This window comes from Equus przewalskii, chromosome 30 (genome assembly GCF_037783145.1).
Source record: "Equus przewalskii isolate Varuska chromosome 30, EquPr2, whole genome shotgun sequence".
In the NCBI taxonomy this organism is placed as follows: Eukaryota; Metazoa; Chordata; class Mammalia; order Perissodactyla; family Equidae; genus Equus; species Equus przewalskii.
The window spans coordinates 26,553,564-26,572,965 of NC_091860.1; the positions used below are offsets into that span (position 1 = coordinate 26,553,564).

At 44.6% G+C, this 19,402-nt stretch overlaps 1 long non-coding RNA gene across 1 annotated transcript in view; it reads right to left on the minus strand.

The window, feature by feature from the left end:
- The window catches only part of LOC139080483 (uncharacterized), a 30,070-nt gene extending 11,148 nt beyond the window's left edge, over positions 1 to 18,922 (minus strand). Inside the window, exons 1-2 of the long non-coding RNA XR_011535022.1 lie at positions 18,707 to 18,922; positions 18,390 to 18,615 (exon numbers count right to left, since the gene is read on the minus strand). This is a non-coding gene — a long non-coding RNA (uncharacterized lncRNA). The remainder of the gene's footprint in view (positions 1 to 18,389; positions 18,616 to 18,706) is intronic.
- Between the last annotated feature and the right edge of the window lie 480 nt (positions 18,923 to 19,402).

The following is a 19,402-nucleotide window of genomic DNA, read 5'->3' on the forward strand; positions in this document are numbered from 1 at the left end:
AGGTCCCAAGGTACAAGGAAATTTTTTAAAAAGCAATTGTTATTTCTACACAAAAGCAATAAATAATTAGAAAATGAAATTTTTGATGATACCTTGAACCTCTTTATGTTTGTATTAATGCGTTATCCAGTAAAAAGAAAAAATTTGTAATTAAAGTCTTTTGTTGTGAAAAAGGAAAGATTGTTTTTAGAATATCATCAAAAAAGTTCCTACTCTGAGGGATAACAGCAGCCACTTGACTTCAAAACTCTTTACACAACCTCCAAAAAAAGCCTGAGATTATCAAGGAGTGAAAACACACCACACACGCCTTCAGCATCACCAGGATATGGAGGAACCTCAAATTGCACAGAGAAGTATGCACCTAATCGCAACAGAGCCATCGATGGAGCTCCGCTGTGGCTTCAAGACCTTGGGAGTAAAGAGTGAGGAGGAGAGTCTTAAGAAAACCTTTGAAAAATAAGAGACCTGGGAACTCTGTAGTCACACAGGGACCTGTGCTCAGAAGGACTCTGTGCTTGGTTTAACACTCTGTTAAACTGGAAAACACAAATGTCCAAAAACAGTGGAATGGAAAATAAATTGTAGTATATTCATTTAATAAAATACCATGCAGGGAAGAGAATCGACTGCAATTAATGCAACAATAAGCATGAATCTTAAGAATTTAATGTTGAGTTCAAAAAAGAAAGTCACCAAAGAAAACATACCATATGATTTTAGGCAAAGTTTAAAAAAAAAAAACAGGCAGTACCAAAATATAGTGTTTAGGGATGCACGCTTAGATGGTAAAACAAAAACAAAAGCAGAAACCATTATCATATATATCAGGACGGTGGTTGCTTTGAGGAGGTAAAGAGCGGGTGGCAATTAAAGTCGGTATGGAGAGGACTTCTGGGTGCTGGCAATGTTCTATTTTTTACCTCATTATGTATGTCTTTGCCTTTTGATACATTATAGAACAATACTTTGTTTTCTGTGCATTTTTATATATGTTGTATCTCACAATAAAAACGATTAAAATGTAGATGATAATATACATTTCTTAGGATCACTGTAAGGATTAAATGAAATAGGGTGTACAGAAGGCTTTGCAAAGTGCCCGATGTATAATAAGCATTCAGTACATGGTACTTATTGTTATCTGGAATAGTACTACTGCTAGATGAAAGGAACCATTAACCCTGACCTCAGAGAAAACAAACCCTAACGAGAAGGAGTGGGAGGGCCTAAAATGGTTTCAAATACATACTGAAGCCTGTAGGTAGAGGTTTAGAGGTGAGTTTTAAGAGTGTTTGCTACAGATAAATGCTGGGAGATGAGGAATAGTGCCTACCACAATGCCTGGCTCATAAGAGTCTCTCAATAATTATTAGAAAGATAAATGGATGGATGGATGGGTGGATGGATGGGTCTATGGATGGATGGATAGATGGATGGATGAATGGATGGGTAGGTGGATGGGTGGATAGTTGGATGGATGGATGGATGGATCTATGGATGGATGGATAGATAGATGGATGGATGAATGGATGGGTGGGTGGATGGATGGATGGATGGATGGGTGGGTGGATGGGTGAATGAATAGATGCACAGATGGATGGGTGGTTAAATTGAAACAAGAGTTAGTCTAATGCAAATCTTGCAATTCTAAGAGTGTATAGACTTTCTCCATGAAGTTCTCTTTGCCCAGAGCTTAACACACCATCATATACATTAAGGTTTCAGGCTTTGTGATAACATGGAAGTTAGTGCCATTTTTGCAGGACTTTTCATGGTCCTCCTGGTTGTTTACTGGCCACGGGATGAGATTATATCAATCTGGATCTATAATATCTACCATCAAGTGGGTAATTTATTTTACCTACAAATTAAGCATTCTGCCAGGCTCCCAATCTAGGCTGACAGCAGAGTATGAGAGTAGCTTTTCCACCCAGACAGTCTCCCACAGGGGGCAGAGGCTAAACTAACACACATCCCATGGACAGGGATTCAAGCAAGAAGAGGAGGTACTAGCCTTAAAAATATGTTTTCCTAAGACGGTCTAAAATGACAACCAGGCATCCGGAATGGAGACCACTGAAGCCACAATTTCCAGTCAGTATTGCATGTAATTGTAGACTTCAAAGTTTTGTTCACTGCAGGGAAATATCACTATATTCACCAAGCAGTCATGCGCTCCTTTCACTCAGTGTGGCCTGTCTGGTTCTTAGAACTGCAGACCGAGAAGCCCTTTGACTCCAGAGGCATACGCTAGAGTCACATGGCAGAAATCTTGTACATTGCATTATTTTTCGTTCCTGTTATAAAGCATAATACGCTTGCTCATAAACTCTGAACGTCTCCACCTACCTCTCCACCCCTCTGCCCCAGTCCCAATCTCTCCTGTGGTAACACAATTAACAGTTGGGTCCATTTCTTTCCAGACTTTTTCTTTGTACACACACATATACACACACATTTCTTTTTATTTAAAAAAAAAACAATATCTAACTGTATATGTATAGTATAATAAGCAATAGCCAGCCCTGGGGGTCTAGCAGTTAAGATTCGATGCTCTCACTGCCATGGCCTGGGTTCGTGTCCCGGTCAGGGAATCGTACCACCCATCTGACAGTTGTCATACTGTGTGGCTGCATGTTGCTGTGATGCTGAAAGCTCTGCCACTGACATTCAGATACCAGCATAGTCCCCCATGGTGGACAGGTTTCAGTGGAGCTTCCAGACTAAGACAGACCAGGAAGAAGGACCTGGCCACCCACTTCCGAAAAAATAGGCCATGAAAACCCTATGAACATCAACAGAGTATTGTCTGATACAGCACCCGAAGGTGAGAGGATGGTGCAAAAGGATCGGGCAGGGCTCTGCTCTGCTGTCTACAGGGCACTAGGAGTCAGAATCTACTCAGTGGCACCAACAACATATAATAAGCAATATATTTGATCATTGTCCCTGGCTCCCGGCACAGAGCTCCTAAAACTCTCGGAACTTCCTGAGAATAGGAGCATCTTTTTTTCTTTGTAAGCAGCCCTTTTTGATCACATCTAAGTTTATGCTAACAAGATGATGTAAGTGGGGCCCCTAGACAGCCTCAGGGTGGACCTGGGCACCAGAAAGACCAAGTGATTAGAGAGTTGGAACTTTCAGCTCCATCCTCCAACCTAGGGGAAGGGGGCAGGAGAACTGGAGATTAAACTCTAGAAAAACTCTTGGACAATGAGATTTGATGAGCTTCTAGGCTGGTGAACACATGGCGACGCTGGGAGGGTGGCACACCCAGAGAGGGCCTGGAAGCTCTCCACCCCTTCCCACAGACCTCGGACCTTGCCCTGTGCATCTCTTCCATTTGGCTATTCCTGAGCTGTATCCTTTATCAGAACCTGTAAATGTAGGTAAGATGCCTTCCTGATCCCTGTGAGCCATTCAAGCAACTTATTGAACCTGAAGAGGGGATCCTGAGAACCCGATTTATAGCCAGTCAGCCAGAGTACAAGTGGCAACCTGGGACCTGAGACTGGCATCTGAATTGGGGGCAGTGTTGTGGAACTGAGCCCTTCAATTTGTGGGATCTGGTGCTAATTCCAGGTAGTCAATGTCAGAAGTGAACTGAATCATTGAATACCCAGCTGGTGTTGGAGAATTGCTCAGTGTCGGGAAACACCCCAGAATATGTTACTCAGTAACTTGCTTTTTCTGTTCACTGTTTATCATAAAAAACTTTCAGGGGAAGGACTTCACACTCAACTTCATCCTTTTCGATGGTTGCATAGTAAAGCAGGTACTCTAACCGGAACCCTCCAATCCCTTCACCATTCCAGCATGTGTCCATGCCTGGCTTGTGTGTGCTGATCTTAAGCTACCTGCACCTGCAACTCTCTTCTGGGGCTTGCCCTTGGGCTTCTGGAGCCATTTTGCCTGAAAGCACCAAGAACTGGGGCAGTCTGCAGAATTATGAAAGCCCAGCTCCTTGCCTCCATTGGTATAATTTATATGCCAGAGTTCCCCAAAGGGACCAGAAGAGTGCCGGAACTTTATCTGAAATCACTCTCTGACTTGGTTTCTTTCTCTTCCCCACTCTTGCCTGCCCCCTGCTTTACCGGATTGTCTAGGAACACTTCTGTAATAAATCACATGCAGACGAATCCTCATCACAGGGTGTGTCTGGGGAAGATGACCCATGACACAATATTCCATCGTACAGGATGTGCCATAATCTACCTAACCAGTCTCCTATTGATGGATTTTATATTATTTCTGACTTTTCCTATCCCAGACCTTGCTGGACACATATTTACACATTAGTCCTACCGCACAGTCCTTAATGGCCCCCTACTTGGCTACTCTTACGAGTTGCTGTGGTGGTCAAGTCAGTTGTCTGGTCTCTTGCCGTCATAGGTTAAAAATAAGAATATAAACATGACTGCAAGGAACCCACTACCTTTATTAGCAACTGTGAAGATAAATGACTCAGCATGCTTGTTTATTTTTCCTGTAGTTAAGTTAGGATCAAAAAGCTCAGCCCACACAACTTCCTGAACCGCCCTGCTCTCAGATTGTTAAGTAATCAATGGTTGTTATCACATGCCGTCCTCAGATGCTGGGTCCTATAGATGTATTTCCAGATCAATGACTCAGAAGGAGTCCTTTGTCTCAGAAATTATGGGGTCTTACATCTCAGTGTCTAACCTCTTCCCAACTCCTTGGATGGCCCCAATAAAGAAGATGAAATCTTAATGACAGAGAGACTTCATTTGTGATGCTACTGTGAAATTTTCTGGGAATTTCTGAAAGGAAAGAGCTCCAAGTGGGTTGAATATTTCGTTTTCAAATAAGCAGCTAGGACATATGGAAATCTATTTGGATTCCTTTTGTTCAGGAAACCTCTAAAAATAAGCTAAACTATCTTACTCTCCGGGGAATCACCAGAGGATAGACTTCCTCCACACAGTTCTCTTGGCACAGAATCTAACGCGACAATAATTTGATTCCTTCTTTTTTCCCTCCTCGTGGGTGAATTTGATCTATCCATGTCTGAAAGGCCCCTCTCATCTCCGGCTACAGATGTCCACTCACTGAATAGTTCCGAATGAAGTTGAAGGATGACAGTCTCTATCACATTAAATATACCTGGTAGAAGCCCCATCTCATTCTTAAAGCTTTCCAGGGCAATTAATGAAGTCAGTCCACTTACAACATGCAGCCATCACATGAAAAAAGAGGTGTGGTGGTTGCGTATCCAAGTTGCACAACATCTTGGCTGGGAGATGGAATATGAGAAGGTATTGCATTACCACAACTCTGGGACCAGCTGGGTACAGACATCGCTGTCTCCTTTGTGTGTTATGATTCACATCCTAGCAAGGACAGACCTTATCTTTTTTTTTTTTCATCAAGGATGACAAAACTTAAAACAGGTTGATTCATCTGCATTTCTCAAGGTCTCCTACTGACCCACTTCTTACTATACTGGAAAAAAAAAGTCTTCAATTCCTGTCCTCTGGTTTGAGGACTACTGGGTCAAACCATCCAGGAAGAGGAGAATGAAATCTTCCCTGGGACGGCACCTTAGTCCTGATGCTGAGAATAAAAGACAAAGTAAGTTCTGAGGGCACAGGCCTCGAAATCTTAGAGGTGGAAGGGAACCCAGAGATCAGACTATGATGAGATAACAGACAAAAGTAATTCTTCAGAGTTGAAGTGGCTTCTCAAGAACCAGCTCCTTAGTGGCAAGTCAGAGACTGCAGCCTGCTTTCCCAGCTCCTGGCCTGGGGCTCTTTCCACTAAAATACATTGCTGATGTTGTTAGAAGCATGAAGAGCTCAGGAGAGAGCAGAAGGTAATGTCAAGGCCTCTCTGATCACCTGCCAACACTTTCTTTTTATTATTACTATCACTATGACTATTATTACCATTATTATTATGTTATTGTTACAGAATGCTGTCATCGCATTTTTTCACACATGTGAAGCGAAGGCCCAGAAGGGGAAGCAGCAATATCACTTTTCCATCAGCTTTAGCATCACACCTACCCAAGCTGCCCCCTGGGCCGAGCATTTGGAGCATTACCAGCCAGACTGCTGTCCTTTGGGTCGTGGAGCCTTCGCCTCAGGAAATTCACACATGCAGACTGGCTCACGGCAAAGCCTGCCCATCAAGCACTGTCGTTGGCTAGACCTGACAGACTTCTGCGTGCTAAACAAAATGAACCCAGCAAAAATTACTCTTTATTCCCTTCAATTTACACAGTCAGATAATGGAAATACCTGTCGAAACAATCTTAGCCAGAAAAAACATATCTTGCATTTTTGCATGAAAATTGGTTGATTTTTAAGAGGTTGGTTAAATTTTATTTCATTTACATGAGGATTAGAAAGAAATAGAAACAGATGTAAATTCCCACCATAATGCTATAAAGGGGGCCTCAGAGAGCTAACAAAAAATACCAGGCAGTGGTTAAGTGCGCACGTTCTGCTTCGGTGGCCCGGGGTTTGCCCATTCGGATCCCGGGTGCGGACATGGCACCGCTTGGCACACCATGCTGTGGTAGGCGTCCCACATATAAAGTAGAGGAAGATGGGCACAGATGTTACCTCAGGGCCAGTCTTCCTCAGCAAAAAGAGGAGGATTGGCAGTGGATGTTAGCTCAGGGCTAATCCTCCTCAAAAAAGCAACAACAAAAAATGCCGGGTCGTGTTACTGCCAGGTTAATGGAAAACAGTTATTTTCGATTGGTCTGTACTGACACAAAGACACAGAAGTAAAGACACTAAAGCTTATATTTTATTGCAACTAACAGTGATCTGAGAAAGTGCCAAATGACCACAGAACAAGAAAACCTCTTTGAGCCTTATCTTTGTCTGGTTAATGTGGTTCTTTCAGCCAGGTATCATTAGGGGCTGCCTTCAAGAGAACTAGAGAAGTGAAGAAGCAGGAAAGCACCATTCCAGGCTCCAGGATGCTGAGAGCAAGTCCCAGCTCTGTGCCTAGATGTCGGTCACCTCTCCAGGTATCCACTTACTGCCCTCCCAGTCACAGGGGTGGACCCAGGTCCCTTCCAGCAACTCTGTTCTTTAACTCCTAAATAGGAAGGAGCACACCGTGGGTTGATTAGCTTGAGTGGAAAATCAGAAGAGGATAAAGAGGAAAAACTAACCATCATGAACTCAAAGACACTGTGTTCCTCTTCTCAAGTGAAACATGTCGCTCTTTAGTAAAGGCTGCTGAAAGACTGTGCTCTTTCTCTCGTCTTGGTGCAGCACCAGCTGCCCTCCCTGCGTCACCCCCCCGACACCAGGCTGTGGCAACACCTTTTCTTTCTTTTTTCTACACCAGCGACCAAGGTGGAAGAATGTTGGAACCAAGGATGGGGGAGCTCCTTCTGAGCTAACAACTCGTGTCACAGAACACACCACACCCCCCTGGCTGTTGAACGATGACACCATCGTCCTCACCTGGAACAAGCCATCTGCATTAGGGAACCACATCCTGCCGCCCACAGCCATCGATCGACCTCAACACAACTTGTTAGCCATCTCATTGGGTAGCCAGTTCACCTTAAAAAAGTGGCCCAATTAGTTAAATTTTATGATGCTCCTTTAGATTTCTAGAAGAGACAGTAATTTTGTTTTCATCTTTCAATAGGCAGCCAAGCTTTAAGAGAAGGCATATAGGAAGAAAACTAAAAGTCAAGCTTTTTCAAAGGAGCAGTTAAGATTTTGTTATTTTTAATTATATATGTAGTAGATGATAATGTTCTCATAGTAAAAGATCCAAATATAGAAGTTTATAGAGTAAAACGTGAAGCTCTCCTTCATCATCCCCAGACGCTTCACCTCCACAACTAACTTAACTCTATTAACAGTTGGATATGTCTCCTTCCAGTCTTTTTTCTATGCATCGGCATATAATATATATAAATGACGTATATACATATAAGTGGGACATAAATGGTATCATCCTATACAACAATATGTATGAGATATTTTCAAATCTGCACATATATGTTCATCTCATTTTTAATTGTTGCACAGTTTTCCCTAATACGACCATAACATAATTTTTTGAACCGATTCCATATTGATGGTCATTTAAGTTGTTTCAGATATTTTTATAATCATATATACATGATTTTATATATATGTATGTTATATATCATTCCCATAAGACATTTCAATCATTTCTAAATTTGTCATTATCATAAATATCTTTCTGTACAGATCTTTGGACAGATTTCTAGAAGCTGAATCAAGAGTCAGAAAAGACAAACTTTTTTTTTAAGATTTTTTAAAAAAATTTTTTTCCTTTTTCTCCCCAAAGCCCCCCATCCATAGTTATATATTTTAGTTCTGAGTCCTTCTAGTTGTGGCATGTGGGATGTTGCCTCAGCATGGCCTGATGAGCAGTGCCTTGTCCGCGCCCAGGATCTGAGCCACTGAAACCCTGGGCCACCGAAGTGGAGCACACGAACTTAACCACTCGGCTTGGGGCCGGCCCCAAGACGAACTTTTTAAAACAAAACTCTTCCATCTCTAATTACCCAATGACCAATCAGAAAGTATGCAGTACTGTTAATCACCAAAAAAAATCAAAAAGGAAATTTACAGAGAACGTTCTGGAAATCTGCTATTAATTCCACCCCGAGTTTTGGCATAAGTTTTCTGAACCATCTCATTCAGTCTCAGACAAAATGAAGCTCAGTGTAGGCATCCCAGCATATCCCACAAATACAACAGGATGACAACTTAAGCCAAAGAGTATTATTTCTATGTTAGCCATTAAGCAGAGGCAGTGGCCAATTGCACAGAAGATAGAGACCAAAGAGTTCAAGCTTTGGAGTTAGACGTGGATTTGAACCCACCACTACAACTTGAAGCTCACGGCCTCACAATCTCTCTCTGGTTCATCAACTTCTGTTTCATTCTTACAATATCCCCCCTCTGCCTCTCTCCTGGCCCTCCTAAATTGAACTCATCCTGCCTTTGCCTACACCAATGGTGTCCCTCCCTCTGTAGGACCTCCTCATGCCTAAGAGAGAGAGTTACGGTTCCAACTAGAAGGCAGAAGCTTATAACAGACCATCACGCCCTCCCAGCACAACACTAGAAAAAGAAAAAGAAAACCGGATAAACTAACAAAAATTATTTTTTAAAAAGCTATCAGGAAGTCTGGATTCAAAGAAGTCTAAAGGAACTAAATTGTAGAGAGAGCAAAGGGCTCTTCCCCAGGAATGGAGATGGTACTTTGTTCTGGAGGCAAGGACTGCATTGGGGATGGGTGGGTGGGTAGAGGGGTCTGCCATTGACTGAGGGGAGGTGATGTATAATCCTGTGAAGATTAACTGAGATAAAATACAGAAATCTGGTGATTTCCTCCCACCCCAACCCCTGCCCTCTGAAGATCCAAGGTCTACTCACATCGATTCATACTTACACAATCAAGGAATTGTAAGAGATAGGTTATTCTAGTTTGATGGTTCTCAACCTTGGCTGCATGTTAGAACCAACCAGGGAATTTTTAAAAATATCCTGGGGGTGGAGGGCAAAGGGCACCCAGACCAATTAAAATAGACGCTCTGTGGGGAAGGCCCAGACCTCAGCACTTTTTAAAGTTCACGAGGTGATTCTGGTATGCTGCCAAAATTAAGAAGCACTGGCTTTATTCAACCCGCTCAGATCGCTTATACTTTTGGTTAGATTTTTATGTCTTAAACTATCTTACCTCCTTCCTGCTTCTGGCTACTTCTAGGTCACCTTTGTACCTTTCACAGCATCCATCATAGTACTTTAGATGTAGTTGATATTCAATAAATATTCACGAGGTGATTGATTAAATGCACTCCACAAGAGTTAGTCTTTAGGAGCTCCACTTCAGGAACAAAGTGCATTTTCTAAAACTACCGATTTAATGCTTCAAATACAGGAGAGAGAACTGCATTTCCGAGCCAGAAAAATTTCACACCTTACACTTTTATATTGGCCCAGGAAAATGGAAGTGAATACATTTCTAGGGAAATCACATCAATAAAAATGAAAGATCGGGTGGCTGTGCAGCTTCTCATTCCACCCTAATCCTTTGTGAGCTGTGGTTTTAAAAGACCAAGAATTACTTGTCCAGATATAATCTGCTTGCCACAGCGCTAACTTGGTGTTGTATAAGAAAACCCAGATTCTTGACTGAGGTAAGGTGAGCCTTAGGGTCAACGGACCCAGAGCGCCTGCTGAGAACAACTTTCCTGGGGACCGTGCCCACCCTCTCAGGTAGGTTTTTCCATCTCAAAAGATTGTTCCCACAGGTTTCTCCTCTTTCTGGAAATTCACTGACTTTTCTCCGATCAAGTTGGATCCAGCAAAACAAAGACATTGGCTCCCAAGCCACCTGGTCCCCATGGTTAGCTGGTTTGATTTCCCCTCTGTGTGATCTGGGGCAAATGGTTTCACCTCTGAGCCAGAGTTTCCTCACATATATTGTTAAAAGATAAACTGGGGCCTATTAAAATTCTTAAGAGTTTATTTGAGCACAAATCAACTTAAATCAGGCAGTACCCAGTCTAGCAGATAGAAAGGAACTCCGCAGAGCTGCACAAAATGAAACACTGCTATAAGCAGAAGGGAGGGGGGACAAGGAAGTTATACCAGGCAAAAAAGCAGCTGATTATGCAAGGTCACTGTCCTTAAGAAGATGGCAGGGGTCTATCAGGTAGATTTCCCAACCAGTGTTGATCAGGAAGTTCCTAACTGACCGATTTCAGGTTCCATTTCTGGGGAAACTGAAACTGTAATTAAGCCTCGGTTCAGTGACGGGGGACTTAGCTTCAGCAACACCATTTGGGGCCTGTTGTCTTGTTTTTAACAGTATAAATTGGAAAAAAAAATATATAACTAGCTTGCAAAAGTGAGAAGATTCAACGCAATGTTCTGCGACTAAACATCCAGCCCATAGTGGGCGTCCAGATATGACTTTTGTTTATTCTTTGGGACCATTGCTTCGTATACGCCCTCGTAGGAAAATCAAGTTACGTTCTTGCCCCAACTCCTGATTCTCAGAACCCTTCTAACACCAAAAGTGACACTGAAGAGACATGAGAGTCCCCTGTCAAGACGAGAAGGGTTCCATCAGGACGGTCTGGGAGATTAAACATCCCAGGGGTGGAATGGGGTCAGAGATCTGACCTGGCCTGGGCGGGGAAAAGAAAGATGAGTTTTTCTCTTGATGAACAGAGAGCTGAACTCTTGAACCAGCCGGACATGTTTTCCTCCTCCTGGACTGGCCAGAAGCCGTGGGCGGAGGGATGTCACTGCTTATTTCCTCCAGATTGTTTTCAGAGACCCACATTTTGAGAGGGCTAATTGTGGGAGTCCTCTTCTTTCTTCCCCACAAGAAGAGAGCTTTGTTCAGCAATTAAATCAGGCTGTCTGCGATGCAGAGCCTTTCCATCTTAGATCAAGGTTTGGCCCCCAAAACAAAAGAAACATTGCCTCTTTTTCACTCAGCTGACAAGGCTTTCCCCCTCAGAGGCTGAACTGGAATTTTCCACTCAAGAGGAATACTGACCCCTCCATGATGTATACAGATGGATAAATACTGGGAGGTAAGACACCTGCTAGCAAAGCAGAGCGTGAAGACAATGATTAGACATCTTGTTTCTACTTCCAGTGAGTGAATACAAGCAAAGATCACCTTTGGTCTGTCTACACGCTGGCCTCAGAGCTCTCTCTTCCTTTGCTTGGACTTAGTGCCTTTCAGACTCAGGGACAGGCAACCCTGCCAGCTGCTGGACTGGTTCTTGCCACCTCAGGAGATTTCTTTGGCCCCCCTCTGATGTTCTAGAGCCCCTGAGAACTTCCCACTGTCTCTCTCTGAAGTGATTGCCTGCTCTGAGATGAAAGGGTCGTTTCACGTGCGTGTAAACTGTGTCAGTCCTTTCCTGGCGAAACCCTGCCCAAGTTCCTTGGTGCAGGACACATGGCAAAGTTACCCTTCAAACAAGAGGCACTAAGGAGCTTGGGTCCAGCGGGGTAGACAGCCGGCACCGAAAAGCAAGCCAGCAGAACAGTGGGGCTGCGGGAAGGGAGCAGGACGCTGAGGGATCCCGTGGGGAGTCTTGGAGAAGGGAGAAGAGGAGTCAGCTTTCAGGAGGGGAGTGAAATTGCCCTCTTAGCACTTACTAGTACAGTTACGTGTCACCTAAGAACAGAGAACCTTCTGAGAATTTTGTCATTGTGCCAGCATCATAGAGTGTACTTACACAAACCCAGATGGCACAGCCTCCTACCCACCTATGCTGTGAGGTACTAATCTTATGGGACCACCAACACATATGCGGTCCATTGTTGACTGAAATGTTACGTGGTGCATGGCTGTAGTTGGCTGCATCTGGCAGCTTAGCTCTTTTCTTTTTTTTTTTTATTTCATGAGGAAGATTGTCCCTGAGCTAACATCTGTGCCAAGCTTCCTCTATTTTGTATGTGGGATGCCAGCACAACATGGCTTGATGTGCGGTGTGTAGGTCCGTGCCCAGGATCTGAACCCGCAGGGCTGCTGAAGCAGAGCACGTGAACTTAAGCACTATGCCACTGGGCTGGCCCCAGGGCTTTTTTCTTGATGCCCCACGGAGCTTCTCACACATCCTGTGGCACTGTTTTCTCTCTCACTCTTTCCAGGGAAGGCACTCTCACTGAAAAAAGAGCTCGATCAGGAGTCCAGTGGGTTTAGTCCCAGCTGCTCTTACACCTGAAATAGCTTGCCCTCTTTGAGCCTCAGTTTCCTCATCTGTAAAGTGGTGGAGTTGAACTAGAGGACCCTGACAATCCCAGCCCTAGCGATCTAGGCTTCTAAGACTAAAAAGTTTACATTATGATGCATTGACACTTCTCTTGGATGGGAACTAATGTTTTTTTCCCTTCATCTCCCTTAAAAGTTCCTCCTAACATTTAGCACAGGCTTGGGCCGTAATAGGAACTCCATAAATTCTAAATGAATAAATGGATGAAGGAGTCTAATTGAACCCAGCTCTTCTCACTTCCGCACAGCACCGTCTCTGAGTGACGAGGGCCCCAAAGAGTGGTGCAACACGCCTGTGTCCTTAACTGCCCTGTGCAGCTTCTCATTCCACCCTAATCCTTTGTGAGCTGTGGTTTTAAAAGACCAAGAATTACTTGTCCAGATATAATCTGCTTGCCACAGCGCTAACTTGGTGTTGTATAAGAAAACCCAGATTCTTGACTGAGGAAAGGTGAGCCTTAGGGTCAACGGACCCAGAGCGCCTGCTGAGAACAGCTTTCCTGGGGACCGTGCCCACCCTCTCAGGCCTGGGCGGAGGTGGAATATAGTTAGCGTCTTTCTAAAACAGGGTGAGCAACTCGACTGCTCCAGAGAGCCCACAGTCTCCCCAGAAATGCCCTTCCACTTTGACCAAGCTCGTCTTCCCGCGGCCTGTGGTGGTTCAGCTACCTTGAGGAACTGAGTTTGATCTTTACTAACTGGACTTCGCTTACTCTCCCTGTGTGTGGTCCCTCCTAGTCCTGGCAAGTGATTAGGTGTCGTGCTCTTCGTTTGACCCCTGAGGCCCAGAAAGGCCCAAACAGCTGAGCCAAGGCCACGCTGTCCCCTCAGATGGGCTGAAGAAACAAAGAGTGGACATGTTTAAGTGCAAAGCCCTGGAGTTATAAAATAGGGAGAGACAATCTGTCTCACACCTTCTTCCCCACTCCATTGAAGGAGATGCAAAGCGAATTAGAAAAAGAGAACAGGCCCCTAGGAAAACGCCCAGCCCCTACGGGGAGCGGCCCAGGAAAACGGCTGCCTTGGGTTGATGGCTCAGCTGTGCAAAGGAGATCAGAGAGACAGCACCCAAAGGCCAGCCTGTTCAGGGCAGCCGTGTCCACGCTCCCTTTCAGAGGGAAGGCAGGGTTTCTCTGGAGCTGTCACAGTGGGTTTACTTCTCCTTTCTTATTCCTCTCTCTGTCCTTGTCATTCCTCATTAACTTCGCCCACGGATGCATTCTGGGATTTAAGAACAAAGTGCAGAAGTCTTGGATGGAGTTACCCTTGAATCTTGGAGCTGGGCTAAAGATGCTAAATTTGTTGTCCTGGGAGCAGCAGCTGCTCCCTTTCCAATCATTACAATGTGGTTTTTAAAGGAATCTCTCTCTCTCTCTGTTTTTTGTTTTTTAAATGAGACACTCTGAAGCTCCTGATTTCTTCTCTACACAGTTATGGTGGCCATTCTTGGATCTTTAAGGAACTGAGCCTGCTTAGTGAGTCAGTTAGATGGCTGGCTCTGAAAGGATGCTGAATACTTAGAACAATGACTTGCATGTAACAGGCATTCAACAGATACTTGTCGGTGGGGATACCCCCCTTCCAAGTCATATTGTAAAAGCTTCATTAAAATGACCCCCTCTAGGCTGGACAGTAACTGAATCTGCCTTGAAAAAACAAACAAAAAAACTGTTCTCGGGGCATTACACTGGGAATGCTTTCATCCTGCAGGCTTGTCCCAAACACCTGAGAGAAATCTTCCATGCTCGTTAAAGCACATGACAAAAATGTGAGGGAGAAGGATGCTGACCTGTGGGGCAGGGTGGAAATGCAGGTAACTGCTTTCTCCTTGTCAGGAATGCTACGTGCTCCATCTTCTGGGTAGTGGTAGTCAAGTGGTTCATGGAGATCAAAGAATTGCTGAGGTGGTAAGAAACTTAAAACTCATCTACGGAGGAATATCCATGAGTCCGTAGCGATATAAAGAAATGATTGAATAAGTAAATAAATGGAAAGAAGGGACAAATTTTCCTTACAGAAGAATTGCAAAAAATAAATGTAAAAGGAGTGAGGGAAATAGAAAATTATCATTAGAACACCACAGTAATAATACTGCAAAGAAAATGTACTAAAGAATGCTAAAACCAGAGGGTGAAACTTTAAGAAGAAACAGGATGTTGGTACAGCCTCAAAATGTCTCTCCCAATATATTGTATTTATTCATTACTGTAGTGGTTTTAACATCTGTCCACAGGTTCTTTAATACTCCTGCCTTTAGGAGATGGAGCTAAATATATATTTGTATTATATATATAAAGATATTATGAATTTAGGGGGCCGGCACAGCGGTTAAGTTCGCACATTCCACTTCTCGTCAGCCCAGAGTTTGTTGGTTCGGATCCCGGGTGCAGGCATGGCACCGGTTGGCAAAAGCCATGCTGTGGTAGGCGTCCCACATATAAAGTAGAGGAAGATGGGCATGGATGTTAGCTCAGGGCCAGTCTTCCTCAGCAAAAAGAGGAGGATTGGCAGTAGTTAGCTCAGGGCAAATCTTCCTCAAAAAAAAAAAAGATATATATAACAATTTAAAAATATATAAATTTATATATTTACATATAAATATATAATATATAAAAATATAAATATTATAATATAAATATATATCTATATATTATACATATTTATTATATTATATATTAAATAATTTTTTTAAATTTTGCAGTTTTCATTTCAAATGTCAAAGCCAGATAAACAAGGGCTCTTCAGAGCTTTAATAAATTTTAAGACTGCAAAGTAGCCTTGAGACCAAAAAGTTGGAGAACTGTTGCAGAAGCCACTACTGCTTCAATTGTTCTAAATTCAACACATTCCCATCTTTAACAGAAAGAGAGGGTGGGAAAGAAATCCCTGGGGGTTTACAGTACCCGGTTAATCACGGAAGGGGTATCTCTTCGTCAGGTGCCAGGAGGTGTTTCCACCCTGGGGGCAATGCCCTGTAGCCAGAGCTTTTGGGGTGGGTGGGGGTGTGCCTTTTGCTTGCAAAGCAGAGAAAGACTCCTAGGAGTGTAAGCAGACTTCTCAGGCTATTCTGGAAAGGGTGACTGTGGAAGCTGAGGACCTGGAAACCTGTTCCCCTAAAACTATCTGTGCAGGTGTACCCCTGGGAAGGTCTTCAGGTACCCCAGGAGGAGGGCATCCCAAAAGATGCTGTCGAGGCCCTGCTTTGTGGGAGAGAAGGGGAGAACAGAGAACCTTCGTGACTGGATATCTGGTCTCTAAGTTTCTGTGGGCATCTTGAATCACGACCCCTGAAAGAAAACCTGGAATTCATTTGGACGCAGACAGACCTCTCCAAAGGCCCAGGGACACAAACATCTGTTCGATAACTAACATGTGACTCAGTCCCATTCCTGTGGTTGGCGATCCATCCAGCAGAGCCGGGCTCAGCCGTGCGGTTCTTAGGCTGTGGGATCTGGCAGTCTGACAGACCCCGGGCTGACCTCCATCCAGCTGGGGCTGGGCCAAAATCAAGCAGGATCCTTATATTCTCCTGGCCTCAGTTCCACATCCACCAAGTGGGGATAACAGTATCAACTTTGCATTTCAAGCACCCAGCAGACATCATTCGAGCACTGCCACGTCCGTGCTTCCTCTGTGCCAGGAACGGTCCAGGGCTCTTCATTTATAAGATTTAGTCCTCATAAAAAGCCTGAAAAGTAATTGCAGTACTTCTTCACTTCCAAGGAAAATTTCTGTCTCCATTTAACACATCCATGATGGAATTTTGTCTTGCATTGGATGTGCATATGGTTTGTTCCGGTTTGCATGAAAAGTTAATACATTGAGGCTGCCTCTTATAATGAAAAATATAGTCTGAATTTCCCCATTTTATGAATGGGGGACAAGTTAAAAAACATGAACTATCTTGTTCAAGTCCACACATCTAGAACGTGGTGGGACAGAGAGGTGAACCCGGGACTGTCATCTCCATGGCCCGATCTTGTCTCATTGCTTCATTGCACTGGGCTGGCTGCCTCCCCTCTTCCCAGCCCCTTCGTTCCTTGATTCCACTACACAGCCAGCACTGGTGGAAATGAACCAGGTCCCACCCAGACCTCGAGTGCCTCCCCTGCCCCTTTGTTCACTAAATGTAGTTGCCAGAATATGCACGTGGGTCATCTTCTGTTTAGTTAATGCAACATGTCGGACTCTGATCTAGCTACTCTGATGCCTGCAGCTGACGTTGAGCCCTCAAGGAGCTGAAAATGGATGGCTTACCTGTACCCCCAAGATCCCCCTGTGTCGAGCAGTTACTGACAATGCAATGTTACGTAACACTTTATCTATCGGGGGCACTTCTCCACTGTGCCCACTTTCATCCCCACCACCATTAGGTTTCTAACAGTCCACCAACGCAGCCTGCCCCTAATCTTCATTTCACCCTATACGTTGAATCTCACGTGGCTAATGATCCCTGTGTGTGAAAAGGAGATGGGGCTTCCAGCACGGGCGCCCACATTGTTAAATGCATCCAAGACCTCTCTCAGGGAGTGTGCGAAGGGTCCTCTGTAGTCCTAAGTGGCTCAAGTACCGTGTTCGAAGTGCTTCTGTTGTCTGTATGGGGGTGCTCTCTTAGTATGGTGTTAGGAGTAGCTCAGAACCTGTAGGTTGAAACCAGAGCCTTTACAGGTGTCCTTAGCCATCGATGGAAAGAGGTGCTCACATACCGAGAAAAAGCTGATCCAAACCCACACACACTGTCTCGAAAAATGTGAGCTCAAAATGAAGTTTATAAAACAACTTTTAGAGCTTAACTTCACCAGCCTTCAGTTGGCTCATCTTTGGTCTTTAAAAGGTTGCAAAGGTTTCTAGTGAGGATTGAATAAAAGCCTTTGCCCAGGTAACAAGAAGGGTGTCCGTGTTTTTCTTATTGCTGTGGCTGTATTCCCAATCTATTTTAGGATAATTTAGGGGTGGAATTGTTGCAAATACTTTCCTGGAATGTTGTTTGCCTTTTGCTTATGATGCTTTTTGATGACCTTGAACTTAAAATATTTACATTGTGGAATTTCAATATTTTCTTTGCACTTCCTTATATCGCTTTTAAGTTTAGTCTTTTCCCACCCCCAAATTGGATATTCACCAATATTTCCTTTTCCTTTTCAATAGTTTGATTTCTTTTTAACACTTAGGTCAATATGGGTGGTGCAACACTGTGATCTAATCAGCTTTTCCCTCCCAAAAAGTTGACCAATTCTCCCAGAACTATTTCCTAAGTAATTCCAAGTTAACACATTCTCAACCGCGCCCACGAGAAAAGCGGAAAGTGAGCTGGGGGCCAAGTGAGGTGAGAATCCCTCTGGCTGGGGGCTCCTCCTGGCCACCCCGGCCTGCTGGTGGGGAGTGCGTGGCAGGAATGCAGACGCAGCCTGGCCCCAATTCCGGGCTACCAATTCCATTTTCTCCAAGGTCATCTCACTGCAGCAAACCCTTCCTGAGCACTCTCTTGCTCACTCCCACCCTCCACTCCCCACCCACCCTTTAGCTACGGTGCTATTTGCAACCAGTGAGAAGTGCTAGTAAAATTCTTGATGTGAGAAGCTATTGCCAGGACGGATTGGGGCTCTTACCTGAGAATTTCCAAAATCTGGGCTAGGGCTCCCAGCTTCTCCTGGTGGGCTGCTTATGACTGCCCTGAAGACTCTGACCATTTGACCACCAGCTGGGCACCTCGGGGAGCACGGTGGGAGGCACCACCCAGCCTCCTAGCCCAGCAGGCAAGGAGCTTAGAGCGGACCTGACTCTCGCCAGTTCCACTGCTAATTCACACTGGCTGTGAAAAAACTCACCTTAGCTCTGTGGAAAGACAGAGAAGAGGTGGAGGTGGAATTTCATAATGGTCAAAGCCACGAACGTTATTAGCTGGATTTGAACCCCTGAAATTTACCTGCCAAGTGGTTTCTGGTAGGTTATTTATGTTCCCCGAGTCTCAGATTCTTCATCTGTAAAATGGGTGTGAGAATAACACCCTCCCCTCTCTGGGCCCTCGTAAGGGTGGCATAAGATCAAGTCCTTAGCATCTCAGCTGTTAGTATTCAGCATAGTGACTGTCTGCTCCAGGGGAATTCCTAGTCTGCTTTTCAAGGTACAAAGACCACAGATTGTCTGGCTCCCATTTAGGACCTGAGTAATGAATGAATGTTTCTGGCACGCACCTTGCCGCAGCCCTCTGCGCCTCTTCTCCGAAGACTCATCCAGTTGGTTACTCATTCAATATTTATTCAATAATCATAGCCCTTGCCCAAGGTCACACACAGACGCATCTCAGGTCACAGACCTGTTGCAGATCCCCACCCCCCTGCAGGCCCAGGACTTCAAAGTATGTGTACCTCCTCTTTCAGGGCAGACTTCCAAATTCCTCGGTAGATAGCCTGAAAGCCTGGCCCTGGGGAATCTGGGGGCAAAGACCCGCGTCTGTGAAGGCCACCTCTCTAAGCACTGCACCCAACACATAATGAGCATTCAAACATGGGCTCAGAACTTGGGTGCTGGCCTGAAGTGTGGGTCAGCCTGACGGGCAGCGGGTGTCCACACTCTAGTCGCCAGGCAAGACCCTTCATCACAACCGTCTGTCCCATCGTAC